Source organism: Hordeum vulgare, chromosome 5H, assembly GCF_904849725.1.
Source record: "Hordeum vulgare subsp. vulgare chromosome 5H, MorexV3_pseudomolecules_assembly, whole genome shotgun sequence".
Taxonomy (NCBI): Eukaryota; Viridiplantae; Streptophyta; class Magnoliopsida; order Poales; family Poaceae; genus Hordeum; species Hordeum vulgare.
This window is the reverse complement of record NC_058522.1, coordinates 98,692,381-98,706,715: the sequence shown is the minus strand read 5'-3', so window position 1 is coordinate 98,706,715 and position 14,335 is coordinate 98,692,381.

The window sequence follows — 14,335 nt, the reverse complement described above, 5'->3', positions numbered from 1 at the left end:
CTGTTCCGAGAGCAGGTCATGCTCGTGTTGTTGTGTGTAGTGTGTAGTGTGCTCGGTAGGAGTAGATGCAGAGCAGAGTCTCTCCTCCAACAGTAGGTGTGTCTCCCCTCCCTGCGGGCGTGGTAGTAGCTGCAGTAGAGGAGAACAGCCCCGGCGGCCTCTCTGTCGTCGGCGCTTCTGTGTGCTTTGCAGAACAGGGCAACCCGGGGCTCTATAGTGTTACCTAGAAGTACCCCTCTGTTCTGTCGAGATCTCCATCATAGCGTAGTGGCGCAGGTGTTGTGGTGGTTCTGGCACGGTGCAGGGTTCGAGTCCCAGAGAGAGCACCCCCCTTTTTGATTATTTTTTGTTTCAACAGTAGCTTAGCTGCAGCACAGAAGATATCCCTCTTAGTCTCCCTTCTCTGTCGAAGCAGTGGCAATAGTAGCAGATGAGGTTCAGAGGGGCTTGGGTTCGAACCCCCCCAAGCCCTTATATTTGTTTCACATGTTTTCTCTTTTGTTGTGTATTTTTGTTGCTTGCAACAGTGTGCTGCTGGTGCTTGTGAGGCAGGTTATGTAAGGCTAGTTTATTGCTATCTTTTGTTCTGTCTTTTATTTTGCTAGCTTGTGAAGATATCATATGTGTAGGTATATGTAGTGTCATGTGGTGTAGTGATGAATAGATCTTGTGATGCTAGTGCCATGTGAGTTAGATGAAAGTGAGTTGTGTACTAGCTTGAGGGTGTGCACTAGCATATTCACGCAAGGGTGTGTATGTGAGATTTGTGGTAAGATGTGGAGGTGAAATGCTTGTGCCCTTTGTTGTGTGGTGTGGTATCTTGTGTGTGTATGGCACCAAGAAGGTGATGTTTATGTGCATGAGTGTGGTGCAAGCACCAAGGGTGGTATATATGCACCTCTTGTGCAATATGTGATGTGAGTGTGTGTGGGGGTTTTCCCCCTCACCTACCTTGTGTATATGTAGGAGCTCTTCTCATGAGATGTGTGTGTAAGTGTGTGGTGACCTACACATGCCCAAGGCTTGGTGAGCCTTGTATGTGCACATGTGCCAACTTGTGTGTGTAGGAGTAGAGTGCATGATGTGTGTGTAGCTAGCGGTGGTGATTCTAGCAAGTGTAGGTGATTATATGCATGCGCTTGATGTGTGTGGTGTGTGGTGGTGTGCTAAGGCACATGAGCATGAGGTCTACCCCTCATGTGCACCTAGGTAATGTTGAGAGTGTGCTTATGCTTATGTGGATGTTGTTCTAGTGAATAGCACATGTGATGATGCACTATTCACTACATATGATTCTATGTAGGTTTTCTTTTCTAGTTTGTGCCCTTTTGTTCGATGCAAGTACATAGTTATTATATGTGTTTTTGGGGTAGAATCATCCCAGGAATCCATTGGTGAAGTCAGTTTTGCCATTGGAACACTTTCTGGAGATGACTTATTTCAGATTTATTCTATGTCTAGAGCTTGAATCCATGAGATGTGGTCAGCACAATAGTTTGCTCCTTGGTTGTGGCACTAGAGGGTGACCCCCTCAACCACATGTTGCTTAGTCAAAGTGGGCATGTGGCTGAAATTCCAGATTAGTGAAAATCTGTGATTTTCACTAAGTCTGAGAATTTGTTTATATTTTCTTCTCCTGTTGATGAGCTTGTGCAGGTCCATGTGTTGTGATTCAGCCTTAGCTTTCAACTAGGAACTTGTAGCTTTTATGTTTTTTAGCTCTCTATAAATTTTCATTCCATTTGGAGTCCTGTAGATATTGTGTTGGGTGCTGTCAAAATGCTTCAGAGCATAAACAACTAGTGAGAATCTGGAATTTTCACTAAGTCCCTGAAATCTGATATTTTTGGCCAAGTTAGCAGCTGTGTAAGTTTCTGTGTGAAACTCCTTTGTGTGATCTTTTTGATTGTGCTTGTAGTACTATTGGATAGCTTCTGCCACATATCTTATTTGTCATGTTTGGGTGGCTGTAGGTGCTTTGCATGTAGCTCTCAAAGTGCTATAATGCTGTTTGTGGTAGATTGTGTAGTTTTGGTGTTTTGATGATTGTGAGTGCTTAGATGATGGTGTGGTGTTATTCTTTGCACCACCACATCCATGTTGGTTTGTTTGATGTCTTAGAAACCTGGAAATACCAGAGTTATGCCATTGGAGTGTGTTGTGATGTATTTGACACGTAGCACTTCATTTCTTGTTTCGTTGTTTCCCGTTGATCCGTAGCTCCGTTCGAAATGTTCTTTATATGCTTTTGCATCGTTTTCACATGACGCATCTGATAATATCATTCTCATGCATGTAAAGATAGCTTAGGGTGCAGTTCTGTCCAGGAACATGTATTTACTTCTCATGCTTGTGCTAGTGCGTAGAATAGGGATGCATGCTCATATTCATCTCATGCATCATGTGCTTGTTGCATCTTGAGGTGTTGTTGTTCATTGGATGTTATTTTTTTGTTGGGTAGCACCGGGATCGGAGAACGAGTACGTGGATTCGAAGAGTACATGCAGGACGAACAAGAGCAGTTCCAAGCTGAGGATATCACAGGCAAGATGATATGACCTTGATTCCATCTCTAGACTTGTTATGCTAGATTACGTTTCTTCCATAATATGCTCGCTGCCTACCACTGAAATAATTGCCTCCAGAATTGCCATGAAACCCAAACACTTATCCTTTCCTAGCAAATCTTGAATGGCTAAGTAGGCTTTGCTAAGCTTCTAATGTTAGCGTTGCTAGTTGCAGGTACAATTGTCTCATGTGATAACATGAGTTTGATATCATTATGCTAAATTTGTTATTTAATTAATGCACCTATATACTTGGTAAATAACGGAAGGCCTAGCCTTTTGCCGGGTGTTTTGTTCCGCTATTGCCGCCTTAGTTACCGGCTACCGGTGTTTGATTCCATAACTGATCGCTCCTAACACGTTTGGGGTTGTTATGTGGACCCCCTTGATAAATCATGTAGTGTTAAGACTTGTCCGTTAGGACCCAACATTGATTTTAATCTGCTAATCACTTAATAATAAACTGCATAGGGAATAGCTACCCCGAGGAATTTAATCAACAACCCGGGCCAGTGCTCCTCATGAGTGTTGGTCCCACCTGAGCGATGTCCGGGGCCCCACTGGTCACCCAGAGGTTTAGCCATCCCGACGTCTAGCTCATCCGTCGTGTCCTGAGACTGAGATACGCGGCTCTTATCAGGGTCGTCGACACGACGGGAGGTCCTGCTAGTCTTGTCTTACCTTAGCGATATATCTTGCGTATAGGAATCCCAGTGAAGCTTTGGTTCTCCCCAGAGTGGAGGTTTTCCTCTAAGGAATCCGACGAGATCACGAGATTCGTGATAGAGGATTAGTTTGCGGCCCGTGTACATTTGTGATGGACTCGTTGGAGCACCCCCGCAGGGTTTAATCTTTCGGAAATCTGTGCCCGCGGTTATGTGGCAACTTGGAATATTTGTTAACATCCGGTAATAGACAACTTAGACATAAGCTAATAAAATTGCCAACTGTGTGCGTAACCATGACTGTCCCCTTCGAAGACCTCTCTTCGATCGGGAACACGGTGGGGTTATGATTGACGTAAGTAGGAGTTCAGGATCACTAGTGATCAGTTAATGATCGACCGCTAGAATAGACCACCTTCAATACATGCTCTACATAAGTTAGCCACCATATACAACTTAGGATGCTGCAACCTAAATACTCCACCTTTCCAACCTAATAACTTGACTAGTTCTGGCACCGAGGTCATAGATTGCTGAGTCCCCGTGGCTCATAGATTCCTTCACAACACCAACAGGTTCAGGTACCCCGATACAGGTGATCCCGATGGCACGCAACTGGCGTGGCAGTACGATGAGGAGAACGACTGCCTATACGTGAACTATCCAGAAGACTGAGGCGTGGTCGTGATCATGGGCAAGGATGCAGGGTAGCATAGCCATTTTTCATGTTTTGTAGTCGGTAGCGGAACTACCTTGTTTGGATGCGTGATGTAACTCTGATATATTTATGAGATGACAGTTGAATCCCTTATCGTAATTCCTCTATTATTATGTATATGATATGTTACCAGATTTGCGAAACGCTTAGATGCGCTTCTTTCCAATTCGGGGCCTCGTTCCCCAAATCGGAAAGGAATGCATCTTAGTCGTTACAGAGACACTTAAAAAAATCATGTTATGAGGTGATATCACATTGTGCAAAGATTTAGAATTACATGACATGGTTGAAATTAACTGACGTGAAATAACAGTCATCAAAGAGTGAGCTTGCCACTGACACACACATGCGGCCGACACGTCGTGATTCGATCTTATTTAGCTATCTTTTCACAATGATCTTCTTGCCCTTCTTTCTCACGGTTGAATAATTTTGCCCCAGAACCCCTTGAATTCTTCTCTTGAACGGATGTCCTTTAGGTAGGGTGGTCCTGCTTCTTCTTGTGTTGTGTGCTACTTCATCGTCGTCGTCATCTTCCATCTTCGGGTCGCCGTACTTGTCGAAGTCTTGCTCATTGGAGACTCCATCCATTCTGATGATGTTCCTTTTGCCTCTCCTCACGACAACACGACTAGGCTTTGACGGGTCGATAATGAAGAAGCATTGGTCCACTTAGCAAGCCAGTACCCATGGCTCATTTTTCGCGGTGACATTTGCGCCCGTGGTCTTCGATTTGGCTTCTTGTATAACCATGGTGGTGAAATACCGGACTTCTTTTAGGACGCTCTTGGCCCATCTGACACGGAACATTGGAACCTTCTCTCCAGCGTAGCTCAGCTCCCAGATCTCCTCGATCCTTCCGTAGTATCTGTCCTTGTCGTTACCGGTGTAGGATTCCATCGTTACCCCGGAATTCTGATAATCGTTCTTCATGTCCTTTTCCTCGGTGTAGAATGTGTATCCGTTGATATCGTACGCCTCATAGGTCATCAGGTTGTGTTCGGCGAATATGAGTTTTTCTTGCGTGGAAGAATCCTCGTGTAAAGGGTACGATAGAAACTTGTCCTTGAACCAACGCGTGAAATATGAGTTGTGCTCTTTGATTATATCTCCGTCCGTCCTCTATTGGCCTCGGTCATTGTACGTCTTCTCAATAAATGTTTTGTACACTACCACCCAAGGATCGACCACGTCTATGTGTTGTAGCGCGACTAGGTTGGCTCTTTCAAAGTCGGCGATCGACCCTTGAAGTTGACATGCATTTTGCGACGACCCTCGCGGTGACCCCATCCAGCGAGCCTGCTGAGGTGCCTGTTGACGGGCAGACCAACGGGGTTCTCGATTCCTAGATGATTCGTGCAGAAGGAGATGCACTCTTCGGTCAGAAATCCCAGGGCTATGCTTCCATCTGGACGTGCCATGTTGCGAACGTATCCTTTGATGACACCATTCATCCTTTCGAACGGCATCATGCTGTGCAAGAACGTTGGCCCGAGTTGGATGATATCCTCCACGATATGGACCAGCAGATGCACCATAACGTCGAAGAATGCAGGCGGGAAGTATATCTCAAGCTCGCATAGTATCACCATGATCTCTTCCTGTAGCCTTCTGAGTTGCCTCACGCCAACCGACTTCCGAGAGATGACGTCGAAAAAGTTGCATAGGCCAAATAGCGTTTCACGGACGTGCGCATCCATGATCCCACGGATTGCAACTGGAAGTATCTGCGTCATCAGCACGTGACAGTCGTGAGACTTCATCCCGCTGAACTTCTGCTTCGCTGAGTCTAGGTATCTGCTTATCTTCCCCGCGTAACCGTAAGGAACTTTTACTCCTACGAGGTAGGTGAAAAACTGATCGATCTCCTTCTGACTTAGGGTGAAGCACACGGGAGGGCAGTCATATTCGATCTTCTTGGCCTTTTTGCCTTTGCAACGACACTCTGTGTGCTTCACCTCATCATCATCATCATCATTAGGGCGTTTTGCGTGCAGCTCCTCCCTGATGCCCATTGATTGCAAGTCTACCCTTGCTTTCGGCCCATCTTTGGTCCTCTCTGGTATGTTGAGCAGGGTACCAAGCAAACTCTCGCACACGTTCTTCGTGATATGCATGACATCAAGGCTGTGAGGCACACGGAGGATCTTCCAGTATGGCAAGTCCCAGAAAACAGACCTCGTTTTCCATACCTTCAGAAGCGGCTCTGGCGCCTTTCGCTTCTTTCTCGGTGGTGGGCACTCTTTCCAATTTTTCAACAGCTCGTCTATTTCCTCGCCGCTCCTCGTACGTGGGGGTCTTCGGTGTTCGGTTTCACCATCGAACAGATCCTTGCGTTTTCTCCATGCGTCATCGTCGCGAAGCCACCTTCGATGTCCCATGAACACGGTTTTCGAAGACCCGGGATCTCAATCTAGCTGGCGATACGTTGTGTCATCCATGCACCTGACGCATGCACAAAATCCATGGACTGATATGTCCATTTTGCATCATGTTTTCATGTTGATATTTATCGCTTCTTGGGCTGTTATTTCACTTCACGGTACAATACTTATGCCTTTTCTCTCTTATATTGCAAGGTTTACATGAAGAGGGAGAATGTAGGCAGCTGGAATTCTGGCCTGAAAAAGGAGCAAAGTTGAGATACCTATTCTGCGCAACTCCAAACGCCGTAAAAATCAACGAGGATTTTTTTCCGGAGTTAGAAAAAATACTGGGCCGAAGAAGCGCCAGAGGGGCGCCAGCAGGTGGCGACAAGCCTGCTTGGCGCGACCACCCCCTGGCCGCGCCAAGGGGGCTTGTGGGAAGCCTCTGGCCCACTGGCCCCCCTCTTCTGCTATATGAAGGGTTTCGTCTGGAAAAAAATCGAGGAGGAGCTTTTTCGTGGATTCGCCGCCGCCACGAGGCGGAACTTGAGCAGAACCAATCTAGAGCTCCGGCAGGACAATCCTGTCGGGGAAACTTCCCTCCCAGAGGGGGAAATCGTCACCGTCATCACCATCAACACTCCTCTCATCGTAGGGGACTCGTCACCATCAACATCTTCATCAGCACCATCTCATCTCCAAATCCTAGTTCATCACTTGTAACCAATCTCCGTCTCGCGACTCTGATTGGTACTTGTAAGGTTGCTAGTAGTGTTGATTACTCTTTGTAGTTGATGCTAGTTGGATTACTTGGTGGAATAGTTTATGTTCAGATCGTTGATGCTACTCATTACCTCTCTGGTCATGAATATGATTATGCTTTGTGAGTAGTCACTTTTGTTCCTGAGGACATGGGATAAGTCATGCTAATAGTAGTCATGTGAATTTGGTATTCGTTCGATATTTTGATGTGTTGTATGTTTTTTTTCCTCTAGTGGTCTTATGTGAACGTCGACTACATAACACTTCACCATTATTTGGGCCTAGAGGAAGGCATTGGGATGTAGTAAGTAGATGATGGGTTGCTAGAGTGACAGAACCTTAAACCCTAGTTTATGTGTTGCTTCGTAAGGGGCTGATTTGGATCCACTAGTTTAATGCTATGGTTAGACTTTGTCTTAATTCTTCTTTCGTAGTTGCTGATGCTTGCGAGAGGGGTTAATCATAAGTGGGATTCTTGACCAAGTAAGGGCAGTACCCAAGCTCCGGTCCACACACATATCAAACTATCAAAGTAACGAACGCGAATCATATGAACATGATGAAACTAGCATGAGAGAATTTCCCGTGTGTCCTCGGGAGCGTTTTTCCTCCTATAAGACTTTGGCCAGGCTTGTCCCTTGCTACAAAAGGGATTGGGCCACTTTGCTGCACCGTTGCTACTTTTTTTACTTGTTGCTTGCTACGAATAATCTCACCGCACAATCACTTGTTACCGATAATTTCAGTGCTTGAAGATTTGACCTTGCTGAAAACCACTTGTCAGATCCTTCTGCTCCTCGTTGGGTTCGACACTCTTACTTATCGAAAGGACTACGATTGATCCCCTATACTTGTGGGTCATCAAGACTCTTTTCTGGCGCCGTTGCCGTGGAGTGAAGCGCCTTTGGTAAGTGGAACTTGGTAAGGAAACATTCATATAGTGTGATGAAATTTATTGTCACTTGTCACTATGGATACTAATCCTTTGAGGGGATTGTTCTGGGTATCTTCACCTCGAACAGAAGCACAAAATATTTTACAGGAGATGTAACATCACATCCAGACTTGCATCTAATCTATGTAGATGAAGATTGTGGTTTATTTAAGCTTGCAGGTTTGCCCGAGGAAGAGGTCAAGAAGAAGGTCTTTCCTTTATCTTTGAAGGATAAGGCATTGACATGGTATAGGCTATGTGATGATACTGGATCATGGAACTACAATCGGTTGAAATTGGAATTTCATCAAAAGTTTTATCCTATGCATTTAGTACATCGTGATTGGAATTATATTTATAATATTTGGCCTCGTGACAGAGAAAGCATCTCTCAAGCTTGGGGAGGCTTAAATCAATGCTATATTCATGCCCCAACCATGAGCTCTCGAGAGAAATTATCATTGAGATAGTAGCTTCATTGTGTGAATCTTTTGCTTCTCATATTGATCTCCCCAAAGAGAAGTGGTTTAAATATCATCCTCCTTTAGAAGTCAATGTAGTTAAACCCAATCCAGTTGAAGAGAGAGTCATTGCCTATAATGATCCTGTTGTTCCCAGTGCTTACATTGAGAAACCACCTTTCCCTGTTAGGATAAAGGATCATTTTAAAGCTTCAACTGTGATACGTAGAGGCTACATTAGAACACCTAACCCCCCTGAGCAAATTAGAGTTGAACCTAGCATTTCAATTATCAAAGATCTTCTGTCCGACGATGTTGAGGGACATATTATTCACTTCTGTGAAGATGCTGCTAGAATTGCTAAACCTCACGCTAGAGACAAACATAGGCCTGTTGTTGGCATGCGTGTTGTTTCTGTTAAGATGGGAGATCATTGTTATCATGGCTTATGTCACGTGGGTGCTAGTGTTAGTGCAATACCTCAATCCTTATATGATGAAATCAAAGAAGAGATTGCACCTATTGAGATAGAGCCTATTGATGTTACTATTCAGCTTGCCAATAGAGATACTATCTGCCCTGTGGGAATTGTTAGGGATGTTGAAGTATTGTGTGGTAAAACGAAGTATCATGCTGATTTCCTCGTTCTTGCTACCGCACAAGATAGCTTTTGTCCCATCATATTTGGTAGAGCTTTTCTCAATTCCGTCAGTGCTCATATTGACTGTGAGAAGCAAACTATCACTGTTGGCTTTGAAGGTGTGTCACATGAGTTCAATTTCTCTAAGTTTGGTAGACAACCTCATGAGAAGGAATTGCCTAGTAGGGATGAAACTATTGCCTTAGCCTCTATTGCCGTACCTCCTATTGATCCCTTAGAGCAATACTTGCTTGAGCTTGAAAATGATATGCATATGGATGAAAGGGATGAGATAGATAGAGTTGTCTTAGAACAATATCCTATCCTTAAGAATAACTTGCCTGTTGAACTGCTTGGGGATCCACCCCCACCAAAAGGTGATCCTATGTTCGAGCTTAAACAGTTGCGTGATACTCTTAAGTATGCTTATCTTGATGAAAAGGAGATATATCCTGTTATTATTAGTGCTAGCCTCTGAAAGCATGAAGAAAAGAAGTTACTAAAAACTCTGAGGAAGCACCGTGCTGCTATTGGATATACTCTTGATGATCTTAAGGGCATTAGTCCCACTCTATGCCAGCACAAGATTAAAACTGATCCTGATTTCAAACTAGTTGTTGATCATCAAAGGAGATTAAATCTGAAGATGAAAGAAGTAGTGAGAAAAGAAATACTAAAGCTCCTAGAAGCAAGTATTATCTATACTATTGCTCACAACGATTGGGTGAGTCCGGTGCATTGCGTCCCTAAGAAGGGAGGTATTACCGTTATCGCTGATGACAAGGATGAATTGATCCAACATACGATTATTACTGGCTATAGGATGGTGATTGATTTTAGGAAATTGAATAAAGCCACTAGGAAAGATCATTACCCTTTACCTTTTATTGACCAAATGCTAGAAAGACTGTCTAAACACACACACTTCTGCTTTCTAGACGGTTATTCTGGTTTCTCCCAAATACCAGTTGCACAATCTGATTAGGAGAAAACCACTTTCACCTGCCCTTTCGGTACCTTTGCTTATAGACGTATGCCTTTTGGATTATGTAATGCACCTTCCACCTTTCAAAGATGTATGATGGCTATATTCTCTGACTTTTATGAAAAGATTTTTGAGGTCTTCATGGATGACTTCTCCGTTTATGGGTCTTCCTTAGATGATTGCCTCAGCAACCTTGATCGAGTCTTGCAGAGATGTAAAGACACCGATCTTGTCTTGAATTGGGAGAAGTGCGACTTTATGGTTAATGAAGGCATCGTCTTAGGACATAAAATTTCTGAAAGAGGTATTGAAGTCGATAAGGCTAAGGTTGATGCAATCGAGAAAATGCCATACCCCACATATATCAAAGGTATAAGAAATTTCCTTGGTCATGTTGGTTTCTGTAGAAGGTTCATTAAAGACTTCTCTAAGATTTCTAGGCCTCTTACCAATCTCTTGCAAAAGGATATTCCTTTTGTCTTTGACGATGATTGTGAGGAAGCCTTCAAAATACTTAAGAGGGCTTTGATAACTGCACCTATTGTTCGACCACCTGATTGGAACTTACCTTTTGAGATCATGTGTGATGGTAGTGATTATGCTGTTGGTGCTGTCCTAGGGCAAAGAGTCGATAAGAAGTTGAATGTTATTCACTACGCTAGTAAAACTCTAGATAGTGCCCAGAGAAACTATGCTACTACGGAGAAGGAATTTTTAGCAGTCGTGTTGGCATGTGAAAAGTTCAGGTCTTACATAGTTGATTCCAAAGTCACTATTCACACTGATCATGCTGCTATTAAGTACCTCATGGAGAAGAAAGACGCTAAACCTAGACTTATCAGATGGGTTCTCTTGCTACAAGAATTTGATTTGCACGTTGTTGACAGGAAGAGGGTGCTGATAACCTAGTAGGAGATAACTTGTCTAGGTTGGAGAACGTTCTTGATGACCCACAACCTATTGATGATAGCTTTCCCAATGAGCAACTGAATGTCATCAATGCTTCACATAGTGCACCGTGGTATGCTGATTATGCAAACTATATCGTTGCCAAATATATACCACCTAGTTTCACGCACCAGCAAAAGAAGAAATTCTTCTTTGACTTGAGACACTACTTTTGGGATGATCCTCACCTTTATAAGGAAGGAGTAGATGGTGTTATTAGACGTTGTGTACCTGAACATGAACAGGGACAGATCCTACAGAAGTGTCACTCCGAGGTCTACGAAGGACACCATGCGGGAGATAGAACTGCACACAAGGTATTGCAATCACGTTTCTATTGGCCCACTCTCTTCAAGGATGCCCGTAAGTTTGTCTTGTCTTGTGAGGAATGTCAAAGAGTAGGTAATATTGGTAAACGTCAGGAAATGCCTATGAACTATTCACTTGTCATTGAACCATTTGATGTTTGGGGCTTTGATTATATGGGACCTTTTCCAAAATCCAATGGGTATACTCACATCTTAGTTGTTGTTGATTACGTCACTAAGTGGGTAGAAGCTATCCCCACTAGTAGTGCTGATCACAAAACCTCTATCGGGATGCTTAAAGAAGTTATTTTGCCTAGATTTGGAGTCCCTAGATATCTAATGACCGATGGTGGTTCAGATTTCATTCATGGTGCTTTCCGTAAAACGCTTGCTAAGTACGATGTCAACCATAGAATTGTGTTTCCCTATCACCCTCAGTACAATGGTCAAGTAGAGCTAAGTAATAGAGAGATTAAACTGATTCTGCAAAAGACTGTCAACAGGTCTAGAAAGAATTGGTCTTAGAGGCTCGATGATGCACTGTGTGCTTATAGGACTACCTATAAGAATCCCATGGGCATGTCCCCGTACAAATTGGTGTACGGTAAAACCTTTCATTTACCTCTTGAGTTAGAGCATAAAGCTTATTGGGCAATCAAAGAGCTCAACTTTGATTTCAAACTTGCCGACGAGAAGAGGTTATTTGACATTAGCTCGCTTGATGAATGGAGAACTCAGGCATATGAGAATGCCAAGTTGTTCAAAGAGAAGGTCAAGAGGTGGCATGATAAGAGAATACAAAAGCGTGAGTTCAATGTAGGTTATTATGTCTTGCTATATAACTCTCGTTTAAGATTCTTTGCAGGCAAGTGATACGTCTCCAACATATCTATAATTTTTGATGGTTTCATGCTATTATCTTGTCAAACTTTGGATGCTTTGCATGCTTTTTATTTATTTTCTGGGACTAACTTATTAAATCAGTGCCAAGTGCCAGTTGCTGTTTTTTCCATGTTTTTGAGCCCTTTCAGAGGAGATTTTGAAACGGAGTCCAAACGGAAGAAAATCCCCGAAAAGATTTTTTTTGGAAAGGAAGAAGATCGTAGAACTTGGGAGCCACGCCAAAGGAGCTGCAGGGGCCCTACAAGCCCCCACCCCGTGGCCAGGGGGCCACGCCATCTAGGCTTGTGGGCCCCCTGGAGGTCCCCTGACCTAGATCTTTCGCTTATATAATCCCATAAATTCCATAAAAAATCAAGAGATCATCGCAATCACTTTTCCGCCACCGCAAGCTTCTGTCTCCGCAAGATCCCATCTGGGGCACGTCCCGGTGCCCTGCCGGAGGGGGCGATTCGGATACGGACGGCCTCTTCATCAACACCATGACCTCTCCGATGATGCGTGAGTAGTTCACCATAGACCTACAGGTCCATAGCTAGTAACTAGATGGCTTCTTCTCTCTCTTGGATCTTCAATACAAAGTTCTCCATGATCTTCATGGAGATCTATCCGATGTAATCTTCTTTTGCGATGTGTTTGTCGAGATCCGATGAATTGTGGATTTATGATCAGATTATCTATGAATCTTATTTGAGTTTCTTCTGATCTCTCTTATGCATGATTTCATATCCTTGTAATTCTCTTCGAGTTGTGGGTTTTGTCTGGCCAACTAGATCTATGATTCTTGCAATGGGAGAAGTGCTTGGTTTTGGGTTCATACCGTGCGGTGACCTCACCCAGTAACAGAAGGGGTAGCAAGGCACGCATCATGTTGTTGCCATCAAGGGTAAAAAGATGGGGGTTTCATCATTGGTTTGAGATTATCCCTCTACATCATGTCATCTTGCTTAAAGCGTTACTCTGTTCGTCATAAACTCAATACACTAGATGCACGCTGGATAGCGATCGATGTGTGGAGTAATAGTAGTAGATGCAGAAAGTATCGGTCTACTTGTCTCGGACGTGATGCCTATATGCATCATCATTGCCTTAGATATCATCATGACTTTGCGCGGTTCTATCAATTGCTCGACAGTAATTTGTTCACCCACCGTGATATTTGCTATTATGAGAGAAGCCTCCAGTGAACACTATGGCCCCCAGGGTCTACTCCACACCATATTTTCAGCCTTACACTTTTTACTTTGTTGCACTTTCCGCCTTCAGATCTCACTTTGCAAACAATCTTGAAGGGATTGACAACCCCTTTGAAGCGTTGGGTGCTAGCTTGTTTGTGTTTGCGCACGTACTCTGGACTTGACGAGACCCTCCTTCTGGATCGATACCTTGGTTCTCAAACTGAGGGAAATACTTACTGCTCCCGTGCTACATCACCCTTTCCTCTTCAAGGGAAAAACCGACGCAAACGAGAGAAGTAACAAGAAGAATTCCTAAGTGCCAGGGAAGGACTTTTGTAGCCGTAGCAGAAGAATTTCTGGCACCGTTGCCGGGGAGGAAGATCAAGTCAAGAACTCATCCAAGTAGGTGTCGCAAACTCATCTCTTGCATTTACTTTGTTTGCCAGTTGCCTCTCGTTTTCCTCTCCCCCACTTCACCAATTTGCCTTTTTTGTTTGACTTTTTCGTTTACCCTATTCTTTGTTTGCCTTTTTTGTTTTCCTTTTTCGTTCGCCCTTTTCTCTCGCTTACTTTATGTTTGCTTGTGTGTTATGTGCCTTCATTATGCTTGCATCTTTGCTTGCTGAAAAACTAGCGATATGGATCCTCACCCACTTGCTAATCTCTTTAAGAGATCCACTTATGTGGAACCAATTGCTAGTGAGTTGAGTGCACTTGACTTTCTCTATGGAGTTTTGCTTGAGATGCGTGAATCTGAAAATCGTGATGAAGAAATTTATGAAATGATTCACGAGGGCTGCTTGAATGAAAAGCATGATTGCAATGATTTCATTATAAATTCTATTAATGACAATCATGCTAAAAATATGCAAAACCCTAAGCTTGGGGATGCTAGTTTTGCTT